The sequence below is a fragment of the Otolemur garnettii genome, unplaced genomic scaffold (genome assembly GCF_000181295.1).
Source record: "Otolemur garnettii isolate 467f Iridium unplaced genomic scaffold, OtoGar3 scaffold00070, whole genome shotgun sequence".
NCBI classification, from domain to species: Eukaryota; Metazoa; Chordata; class Mammalia; order Primates; family Galagidae; genus Otolemur; species Otolemur garnettii.
The window spans coordinates 9644258-9656424 of NW_003852465.1; the positions used below are offsets into that span (position 1 = coordinate 9644258).

The following is a 12167-nucleotide window of genomic DNA, read 5'->3' on the forward strand; positions in this document are numbered from 1 at the left end:
GCCGAGCCTGTTTTTCTGTTTTTAGTAGAGACAGGTCCTGCTCTCACTCAGGCTGGTCTCAAACTCCTGAGCTCAAGTGATTCTCCCTCTTGGCTTCCCAGAATGGTAGGATTACAGGCATGAACCACTGCATCCAATCTGGCATTTTAAGTATACAGTTCACTGGCATTAAGTATATTCACATTGTTGTACCACCTTTGGTTGTTGTACCACCAGCCATCACCACCATCAATCTCCACAACTTTTTTCTGTCTTCCCAAACTGAAATTGCATGCATTAAACAATAACTCCCAGTTCTTCTTCCTCCCACTCTCTGACAGCTATCATTCTACTTTTTGTGGAATTTGACTAGTCTAAATACCTCAAATAAGTGTAATCATACAGTATTTGCTTTGTTTTAGTGGCTTCTTTCTTTCTTTTTTTGAGACAGAGCTTCAAGCTGTCGCCCTGGGTAGAGTGCTATGGCATCACAGCTCACAGCAATCTCCAACTTCCGGGCTCAAGCGAGTCTCCTGCCTCCACCTCCCAAGTAGCTGGGATTACAGGCGCCCACCACAACGCCTGGCTATTTTTTGGCTGCAACCGTCATTGTTGTTTGGTGGGTCCGGGCTGGATTCAAACCTGCCAGCTCAGGTGTACATGGCCGGCGCCTTAGCCGCTTCAGCCACAGGCGCCGAGCCAGTGGCTTATTTCCGTTAATGTAATATTTAAGATTCTTTCAGGTTATATTACATGTATCTGAATTTCCTTCCTTTTCAAGGCTGAATAATATCCATCTTTTATAGTTTTTTTATCGTTAAGTTTTGGCACATAGTAGATTTGTATTAAATAATTATTAATCAGGACCAGGAGTGGTGACTCACGCCTATAATCCAGCTCTCTGGGAGGCCAAGGCAGGTGGATTGCCTAAGCTCATGGGTTCTAGATGAGCCTGAGGAAGAGCAAGACCCCGTCTCTAAAAATAGCCAGGTATTGTGGTAGGCAACTGTTGTTCCAGCTACTTGGGAGGCTAAGACAAGAGAATTGCTTGAGCCCAAGAGTTTGAGGTTGGTGTGAGCTATGATGCCACAGCACTTTACTGAGGGCAACAAAGTGAGACTCTGTCTCCAAACAAATAAATGTTAATGAATTAATAATTTTTACCTTAGCAGAGGTATCAGAAATTGCCGTTTCTGTGTACATAGACTCTCCCTTTATGGGTTGAAATCAGTGAATAAAGTTGGTCTCAATTACCTTGTTTTGTTTTTGCCTCAAGCTACTTGCTCATGTGTGCTTTGGGAAGCTAGGAGGAATGGAGTTTATGTGTATGTGAAGCGGGGGATAAAATGATCAGTATTGTTTAAATCCATATCAGCTGAGGATAATTTGGCGTGGCCACCTGGGTGAGGAGGAGGTACAGACCACTCTAACCATCAAGCTAGCTGTGAAGCAGGAGGAGACAGATATGTATTCCAACTCTGCTCCTTTTGAGCTCCTTCTACTCCCACACTTACAGCTGCTGCTGGTGACTAGTGTTGAGCAATTTGGGGGGCACTGTGTCTTTTAATAGTAGTAGGGAGGAGTTGTGGCATCATATGGTTCACGGTTCTAGTTTTATACTTAGAATGGATTTTAAATTTTCAGAAATTCTCTTATTCTAATTTCTAGTTTTATGTTGATTCAATTTAAGGTTTTAAGTTAAAAAAAAAAAGTACTGGTTTTTCTAAATGAAAGTTTTATTTTCCAAAAAAAATTTATGGTAATCAGGTCTTATAATTATGGGAGTATTTTTAGATTGGAGTAAAAGTTAGTATTAATGAATGAAGATACTTGTTAAGAAAGCAGACTTACAGGAATCTCACACATTCACCTTTTGGTCTAAGGAAATCACCTTTTTGTTCCCAATTCTTTTATACAATATAACAGTGTTTAAATTTGGGTCTGTCTTTTTATATTTCTTTCCTTTTTATTTTTTTTAATTTCAGGTTAATGTGAGGGTACAAACACCAGGTCACAATATTTGAATTTTATAGGTAGAGTCCCTCTTGTAGCTGTGGCCTGTACCCAAAAGGTGTGCCGTACATTATATGTGCCTTGTACCCCTCCATTGTTTCCATTAAGTGGGAGCCCTGGCCAGGCACGATGGCTTGCTTACACCTGTAATCCTAGCACTCTGGGAAACCAAAATAGGCAGATTGCTTGAGCTTAGGAATTCGAGACCAGCATAAGCAAGAATGAGACCCCATCTCTACTAAAAATAGAAGAACTAGTCGGGCATTATGGTAGGCGCCTGCAGTCTCAGCTACTCCTGAGGCTGAGGCAAGAGATCTCTTGAGCCCAGGAGTTTGAGATTGCTATGAGCTATGACATCATGGCACTCTACCAAGGGCAATGGACTGAAACTCTGTTTCAAAAAATATATTAAAAAGTGGGAGGACTGCAGTGCTCTCTCTCTTCTGGCCCCTGCCTCATTCACCTTCCCCAAACTTCAATTGAGATGAGTTTTATTCTTAGGTGGGTGTGAATTAGATTGTTTACTGGCTTCATGTTGGTATTGAGTACATTGGATATTTGCTTTTCCATTCTTGTGATACTTTACTAAGAAGAATGTGTTTGAACTCCGTCTAGGTTAATACAAAAGATAAAAAGTTTCTATCTTTTTTATGGCTGGCTGGATAGTACTTCATGGTATATATACCAGAGTTGGTTAATCCATTCCTGAGTTGATGGGCATTTAGATTGTTTCCACATCTTGGCGATTGTAAATTGAGCTACAATAAACAATCTAGTGCAAATGTGCTTATGATATAATAATTTTTTCTTCTGGATAGATGCTTGGTAGTGGGATTGCAGGATCAAATGGGAGGTCTAATTTGAGTTCTTTGAGAATTCTCCATACTTCTTTCCAAAGAGCCTGTATTAGTTTGCAGTCTACTAGTAGTGTAAAAGTGTTACTCTCTCTCTACATCCACACCAGCATCTGGTATTTTGGGACTTTGTGATGTGGGCTAATCTTACTGGGGTTTGGTGATATCTCAGGGTGGTTTTGATTTGCATTTCTCTGATGGTTAGGGATGATGAACATTTTTTCATATGTTTGTTAGCATTTGTCTGTCTTCCTCAGAGAAGGTTCTGTTCATGTCTCTTGCCCAGTGATATATGGGATTGTTTGTTCTTTTTTTGTTGACTAATTTCAGTTCTCTATAGATCCTAATTATCAACCCTTTGTCAGATTCATAATATAAAAATATCTTTTCCCATTCTGAAGGTTGTCTATTTGCTTTAGTTGTTGTCTCCTTAGCTGTCCAGAAGCTATTCAATTTAATTAAGTTTCATTTATTTATTTTTGTTGTTGTTGCAATTGTCACAGAAGACTTCTTCATAAAATCTTTCCCCAGGCTGATACCTTCTTAAGTGTTCTTGTTAGAAAAGGATGTTGAATTTCATCAAATGCTCTTTCTGTCTCTATTAAGAGGATCATATAGTCTTTATTTTTGCTTCCATTGATATGGTGAATTACATTTATGGATTTGTCTATGTTAAACCAGCCTTGCATCCCTGGGATGAAACCTACTTGATTGTGATATATAATTTTTTAAATGTATAGCTGTAATCTGTTGGCTATTATTTTTCATCTATATTCATTAGTGATACTGGTCTGTAGTTCTTTTTAGTTGGGTTCTCCTCTGGTTGTGGTATCAGGGTGATGTTTGCTTCATAGAACATATTAGGAAAGGTGACTTCCTTCTCAATGTTTTGGAATAGATTTTGCAGTATAGGTAAAAGCTCAACTTTGAAGGTCTGGAGTTTTTTTTGAAGATTTTTTTTTTTCTTTGAGACAGAGTCTCAATATGTTTCCCTTGGTAGAGTGCTGTGATGTCACAGCTCACAGCAATCTCAAACTCCTGGGCTTAAGCAATTCTCTTGCCTCAGCCTCCTGAGTAGCTGGGACTACAGGTGCCCACCACAATGCCTGGCTATTTTTTTGTTGTAGTTGTCATTATTGTTTAGCAGGCCTGGGCCAGGTTTGAACCTGCCAGTCCTGGTGTATGTGGCTGGCGCCCTAACGACTGAGCTATGGGCGCTGAGCCTGTTGGAATATTTTTTTATTGTTTCTTCAATCTCAGTACTTGATATTGGTCTGTTTAAGAGATCTATTTCTTCCTAGTTAAGTCTAGGAAGATGGTGTGATTCTAGGTGTTGGTCTATTTTTTCCATATGGTCAAATAATGGGCACAGAGTTTCTTGAAGTAGTTACGGATAATCTCTTGTATCTCTGTGATGTCTGTTGTTATTTCTCCTTTTTCATTTCTGATTGAGGTTAATAGAGATTTTACTTTCCTGTTTCTAGTTGATCTGGCTAAAGGTTTTTTTTTTTTTTTTTTGGAGACAGAGCCTCAAGCTGTCCCCCTGGGTAGAGTGCTGTGGCATCACAGCTCACAGCAACCTCCAACTCCTGGGCTCTAAGTGAGTCTCCTGCCTCAGCCTCCCAAGTAGCTGGGACCACAGGCGCCTGCCACAATGCCTGGCTATTTTATTTTTTGTTGCAGCGGTCATTATTTGGCAGGCCTGGGCTGGATTCGAACCCGCCACCTTAGGTGTATATGGCTGGTGCCTTAGCCACTTGAGCCACAGGCGCCGAGCCTGGCTAAAGGTTTTATTTTTGATTTTATATTTTGGAAAACCAACCTTTTGTTTTATTAATTTTCTGAATGATTCTTTTGTTTTCAATTTCATTTCTTTCTTTCTTTTCTTTTTATTTTTTTTGAGACAGAGCCTCTGCCTCCCAAGTATCTGGGACTACAGGCGCCTGCCACAATGCCTGGCAATTTTTCTGGTTGCAGCTGTCGTTGTTTGGCAGGCCTGGGCTGGATTTGAACCTACCAGCTCAGGTGTATGTGGCTGGCGCCTTAGCCTCTTGAGCCACAGGCGCTGAGCCAAGAGAGAATTTAAATATCCTCTTTTTGTATTGTTCCCTTGATCAGAATGAAGTGCCCATCTTTGTCTTTCTTAACTTTAGTTTAAGTCCACTTGTCTCTGAAAATTGATTGCACTCTTCCTTTCTTTTCATTTCCATTTGCCTGAAATACTGTTTTCCATTCCTTTTCCCTGAGTATTGTTTTGTCCTTCAAGGTTAGGTGTGTTTCCTGGATACATCATACAAATGGCTTGTGCTTTTTTTATCCAATAGGCCAGGCTGTACTGGGAATTAAGGCCATTAACATTTATGGAGAGAATTGTTGAATGTGGTGGCATTCTGTTTATCTTATTTAATGAAAGTCCATTGCTTAGTTTTATCCTTTGCACCATTATGGAAGTGAGGTTTTTTGTTTGTTTGTTTTTGGGTTTTTTTGCAGTTTTTGGCCAGGGTTGGGTTTGAACCCGCCACCTCCGGCATATGGGGCTGGCTCACTACTCTTTTGAGACACAGGCGCCACCCAGGAAGGTAGGTTTTGTCTTTTAGTTTCTGGGTGTTTACTTTTTTGATGGTCCATTGTGATGGTCAGTGTGAAGAGTAGGTCTAAGTATTTCCTGTAAAACTGGTCTTGTGGTGATGAATTTACTCAATGTTTTGCATATGAGTAAAAGATTTGATTTCTCCATCAATTTTGAAGCTTAGTTTAGAAGGATACAAAATTCTGGACTGAAAAAAATTTTTTTTTTTTTGAGACAGAGCCTCAAGCTGTCCCCCTGGGTAGAGTGAATGTTCTACTTTCTCTCTCTTCTTTTCTGCCTCTTTAAGTACCTGGGTTAGGTCCAGACCTTTATCCTCTAGCTCTGAGATTCCCTTTTGTCCATGGTCTAATCTATTATTGATAATTTATACTAGATCTTTTAAGTTCTGTTAATGACTCCTTCAGTTCCTTAAACTCCACCATATCTTCTCATATCTTTTTTCTTCTGGTTCTGGTTTTTCACTTTCTTATCAATTGCCTTTGCCATCCATATTTTTAATTCCCTTTCTGTCATTTCCATTAATTCTTTATAGGTGGAATTCTCTGCGGTGGGGGCGGGAGGGTTGTTCTGTTTTGGTTTTTCATATTGCCAGAATTTTTCTGTTAGTTTCTCCTCATGTGTTTGTTTATTTGTTTGTTTACTTCCTTTCCCTACTTCTTCCTTCCCTCTTATATCCTTTGCTTTAAATTACCTTGTGACAGGAAAAATGATGGTCTTTGGCAGGGTGCTATGGCCACACTTGCAACTCTAGGGCTCCTCCATTTTTGTTATGCTTTTTCAGCCCCTTTTATCCTCTTTTTATTTCTCTAGGACTCTAGGACTTTGAGGAACTGGGCTGGGCAGGTCCCTTTAAGTCAGAAGCTCCTTACCCACCTGGGCAAAAGCAAGACAGCCCCCCCCCCCAAATACAAAAAGAGAGTTGTTGCAGTGGGGACCTACCAATACAGTCTTTGCAATGGCTGAAGCTAGAAAGGACACCCTAGACTGTAAGCTTGTGATGTCCTTGACCCAGACAAATACAGTGATTCCCAAGCACTCAGAGAAAAGAAGAAAAAAATAAAATTAAAAACATAATTATAGGCTCGGTGCCTGTGGCTCAAGTGGCTAAGGCACCAGCCACATACACCTAAGGTGGCGGGTTCGAATCCAGCCCGGGTCCGCCAAACAATAATGACGGCTGCAACCAAAAAATAGCCGGGCGTTGTGGCAGGCACCTGTGGTCCCAGCTATTTGGGAGGCTAAGGCAGGAGACTCACTTCAGCCCAGGAGTTGGAGGTTGCTGTGAGCTATGATGCCATGGCACTCTACCCAGGGGGACAGCTTGAGGCTCTGTCTCAAAAAAAAAACCAAACCCATAATTATATAAGATAAAGAAAAAAAAAGGATATCTGAGCTGTTCTATGAGAAATTTATGTGGGAAAGATGAGAAAAGTAGAAAAATCTCTACCAAAAGAGAGAAAAAAAGCAGAGAAATAAAAAGAGAATAAAAGGGGCTGAAAAAGCATAACAAAAATGGAGGAGCCCTTGCTATTGGAGAAAATAAAAGTGAAAAAATGTAACCAAAAAATGCCAAGAAATCCCACAACAACCCTAACAACAAAAAAAGTGGTGGTGAGGCTTGTCAGGCAGTGGACTGAGACTGGCATACAGGAACATGGTCCCTTGACTCCAACTAGTCTGACAAGCAGAGGCTAGCTAGATGTGGACTGAGACTGGTGGGTGGGGCTGTGACCCTGGCTCCAGCTAGGCCTGTGAGCAGAGAAGTGGACAAAAGTGTGGACTGAGTCTGGCAAGTGGGAGTGTAGATCCCTGGCTCCAATTGTGCCATTGCAGACCCTTGAATATCTCTGTGTTGGGCAGGGTTTGCACTGCCTGGGACAATTATGTTGGAACCCGTGTCTGGGGATGTCCACTTGGGGACATTCTGAGGTTGACCTTTGAAGTTCTGTAGCAGAAAAGAACTGAAGGGTGGGGGCTGGTGGGCGCCCCAGCTGTTTATATCTCTTCATAGTTGAGATTTGAACCTAATACTATGGTTTCTTAGGATAGGGTGGAGGTTGGCTGGTATCAAAACAGAGCTAGCAGCTTGGTGCCTGTGGCTCAGGTGGCTAAGGTGCCAGCCACGTACACCTAAGGTGGCTGGTTTGAATCCAGCCCGGGCCCACCAAACAACAATGATGGCTGCAACCAAAAAATAGCCGAGCGTTGTAGCAGACACCTGTGGTCCCAGCTACTTGGGAGGCTGAGGCAGGAGACTCACTTGAGCCTAGGAATTGGAGGTTGTTGTGAGCTATGATGCCATAGCACTCTACCCAGGGGGACAGCTTGAGGCTCTGTCTCAAAAAAAAAAAAAAAATCCAAAACAGAGCTAGCTTGTGCTATCTCACCAAGTAGGTCCTCAGAGTCTCCAGCTAAAACTCTGAAAGGGGCCTTTGTAAGGTTGTAGGAGATAAGCCACAATTACAAAGCCTAGTCCTTTGGTAAGGGGCTATCTTTACTACCTGGGAACCCCAGTTCAATCTCACCCTACCCAAACAGTGAAAAATAAACATAGTACAGACCCAACCGAAGAACTCTGGCAACATGAATAACCAGAGTAGATCAACCCCTCCCCCCCTCAAGAAATGACAAAGGAGATACAACTGAAGATGCCATGCATAGACAAATGGCAGCAATGTCAGAAATCGAATTCAGAATATGGATGGCAAATAAGATAAATAGAATGGAAGAAAAGATAGAAATTGAATCCCAAAGAGTAGTTCTAAAGGTGTCTCAAGAAATTAATGAATTTAAAAACCAAGTCCCAAAGATATGGACATAATGACAAAAGAGATAGCAGAGCTCAAGGAAACAAAAAAGTTAGTTGAGGAGCTCCAAGATACAGTAGAATCCCTCAGTAATAGAGTTCACCAGGGAGAAGAAAGGATCTCTGAAACTGAAGACAAAGCTTTTGAATGTTCCCAAACACTCAAAGAGGCAGACAAATGGAGACCAAAAACTGATCATTCCCCGAGAGAGTTCTGAGATCACTTCAAAAGATCACACATTTGTCTTATAGGAATTCCCAAAGGAGAAGAGGATGGTCCTAAAGGTATAGATGCTCTACTCCAAGAGATTTTGGAGAAGAATTTCCCAAGCATTGCAAGAGATACAGAACTTCAGATAGCAGACAGTTTCAGAACCCCAGCAAGACTCAGTTCAAATAAAGCATCTCCCAGACACATTGTAATTAACTTTGCCAAAGTTAAGAGACAAAGGAGAAAATTCTGCAAGCAGCCAGACCAAAAAAAAGCATCACCTACAAAGGGAGAAATATCAGAATGACTGCAGACCTCTCAGCTGAAATGTTTCGATCCAGAAGAAGATAGTCATCAACCTTCAGTCTCCTCAAACAAAACAAATTCCAGCCCAGGATCCTGTATCTGGCTAAACTGAGTTTTATTTGTGATGGAGAAATCAAATACTTTAATGACAGACATATTGAAGAAATTTGCCATAACTAAACCAGCTCTCCAGGATATTCTCACACCCATCCTCCACAACAACCAGTGCAATGCTCTACCTCCAAAGTAAACTCACCCAGAAATTTTTGAACAAAACCCAACTTCCACAATAGGGAAAGGATTAAAAATGTCCACCAAAAATTATGACACCCAAAACACAACCAGGCTTATCAGTTCTCTCAATTATATGTGAATGGTTTAAATTGTCCTGTAAAGAGGCACAGGCTGGCTGACTGGATACATAAACTCAGACCGGATATCTGCTGTAGACAAGAATCTCACCTTACCTTAATTAGGATAAAAATAGACTCAGTGTTGCTGTCACCCTGCTTGCTGTGCCAGAATGTTGCTCATGGAAAAGCGATGTCGCAAAGAATAAGCACGCTTATTGAAATTATGTTTTAAATAAAGGTGACCATCTGCTTGTTCAGGCAAAATGGCAAGCCTTCTTTATTTGCTATTGGTTTATATAGGCAATCATGTGCATGCACACTATACAGCAATGACCTCATTAATATTCATTACAATCCTTCTACACATGGGCACTGGGCATCAATGACTTCCCTCTGCACATGCTCATTAGACATCAATGACTTCATTAATCCATTTAAACATCTTGTGACCATCTGCCCTGTAAGTAGCTCCTCCCTGGTAATCTGATAATCCACCCAATATACACCTTTAAGCATAACCCTTTCAACATAACCCAGTTTAATGTAACTTAATGAAGAACATGTTGTCAGTTATTACTTTCTTGTTCTTATCTGATGAAGCCTAAGGCTACAGGGGAAAGAGATGATTTGAATGTCTGTTCTACTGACCATGCCATTTGGAGGCAGTTACTTCGAATCTTTAAGCAAAGCATAGAGAAACTTCTTGGGCATACTGGAATTTGTGTGCAAACCTCTGCTCCCATGTAGGCCTTAAGTCAGGGGGTTTTTGCTGGAGCCTTTTGTAAGGAATTCTCAGGCTGGACTTCTCAAAAGCCTTTCATGAGCCCAGGTTTCATCTGTGCCATTAGATACCTGTATGCATTGAGTAAATTCCTCTTTTCTTGAGGTCCCCTAGCACGTTACCATTCCCAGACCCGTCAGCAAGAAACTTCATCACAAATCAGGAAAGGGTATCTGGCCAGTTTTCCAAAGGGCTTTTTCACTGGCCTTACTAAGTCAACCTTAATTCCTTAACACAGTCTGGAAATGCTATTCCAGCCAAAGCATGTTAGGCCCACAACTAACCCGGCCACATGGGATTCTACCTCAGTTTCTTACAAGTATGCCTGCACAAAGTCTTTTCACTGCTCTCTCTCAAACGGCATTTTTTGCCAGAGGCATATAGGCGTTTCGCCTATAACTCAGGGTGAAGGGATGGACTTGTATATTACAGGCAAATGGAAACCAGAAAAAAGCAGGGGTTGCAATTTTAGTAGTAGATACAATTGGCTTTAGACCAACAAAGATAAAGAAAGCTAAGGAAGGTCATTACATGTTTGTCAAGGGAAACATCCAACATAAAGAGATTTTGATAATGAACATTTATGCACCTTACCAGAATGCTTCTCAATTCATAAAGCAGACCCTAATGGATATGAACAACTTGATATCTTCCTGTACTATAATAGCTGGAGATTTTAACACCCCTTTGACAATTTTGGATAGATCCTCCAAGAAGAAACTAAACAATGAAATAATAGACTGAAACCTGACCCTAGAACAAATGGACTTTATAGATCTCTACAGAACATTTCACCCTAATAAAACTGAATATACATTTTTCTCATCAGCCCATGGGTCATCCTCCAAATTAGATCATATCCTAGGACACAAGTCTAACCTCAGCAAATTTAAAAGTGCAGAAATTATTCCTTGTATCTTCTTGGACCACCATGGAATAAAAGTTGAATTCAGCAGCAATGGGAATTTTCATACTCAAACAAAGTCATGGATGCTAAATAATCTTAGGCTGAATGATAGCTGGGTCAAAGACAAGATTAAGAAGGAAATCACCAAATTTTTGGAACAAAATGATAATGAAGACACAAATTATTGAGACCTGTGGGATACTGCAAAGGTAGTCCTAAGGGAAATTTATAACATTGGAAGCCTTCACCAAGAAAACAGAAAGAGATGAAGCCAACAACTTAATGGATCATCTCAAGCAACTGGAAAAGGAACAACATTGCAACCCCAAACACAGCAGAAGAAAAGAAATAACCAAAATTAGGGCAGAATTAAATGAAATTGAAAACAAAAGAATCATTCAGAAGATCAATGAAACAAAAAGTTTGGTTTTTTAAAAGATTAACAAAATTGATAAACCTTTGGCCAACCTAACCAGAAATAGAAAAGTAAAATCTCTAATATTGTTCATCAGAAATGATAAAGGAGAAATAATAACAGGCACCTCAGAAATTTAAAAAATCTTTAGTGATTACTACAAAAATCTCTATTTCTAGAAATATGAAAATCTGAAGAAAATGGACCAATACCTGGAAGCATGCCACCTTCCTAGACTCAACCAGAAAGAATTAGAAATCTTTTTTTTTTTCAGTTTTTGGCCAGGGCTGGGTTTGAACCTGCCACCTCTGGCATATGGGGCCAGCGCCCTACTCCTTTGAGCCACAGGCACTGCCCAGAATTTGAAATCTTGAATAGAACTATATCAACCACTGAAATAGCATCAACAATATGAAATCTCCCTAAAACGAAAAGTCCAGGACCAGATGGCTTCACATTCAAAGTCTATCAAACCTTTCAAGAGGAACTAGTATCTATATTATACAATGTTTTCCCAAGCATAGAATAAGAAGGAATACTTCCAACACGTTGTATGAAGCAAATATCACCCTGATCCCCAAACCAGGAAAGGATCCAACAAAGAAAGAAAATTATAGATCAATATCATTAATGAATATCTATACAAAAATATTCAATAAGATCTTAGGCAACAGAATTCAACAACACATCAAAAAAAATTATACACCATGATCAAGTTGGTTTTATTTCAGGGTTACAGGGTTGGTTCAACATACACAAGTCTATAAATATAATACATCACATCAATAAAATAAAAAACAAAGACCATATGATTCTCTCAATTAATGCAGAAAAAGCCTTTCATAATATCCAATATCCTTTCATGATCAGAATTCTTAAGAAAATAGGCATAGATGGCTTGGCGCCTGTGGCTCAAGGCGCTAAGGCGCCAGCCACATACACCTGAGCTGGC

General features: G+C 40.3%; 1 protein-coding gene and 1 pseudogene across 1 annotated transcript in view; both read left to right on the plus strand.

Moving 5' to 3' along the window:
* Positions 1 to 12167, plus strand: part of SPATS2 (spermatogenesis associated serine rich 2) — a 128961-nt gene that overhangs the window by 24574 nt on the left and 92220 nt on the right. The window lies entirely within an intron of this gene.
* LOC100965005 overlaps positions 7136 to 12167 on the plus strand; it is a 6952-nt pseudogene continuing 1920 nt past the window's right edge.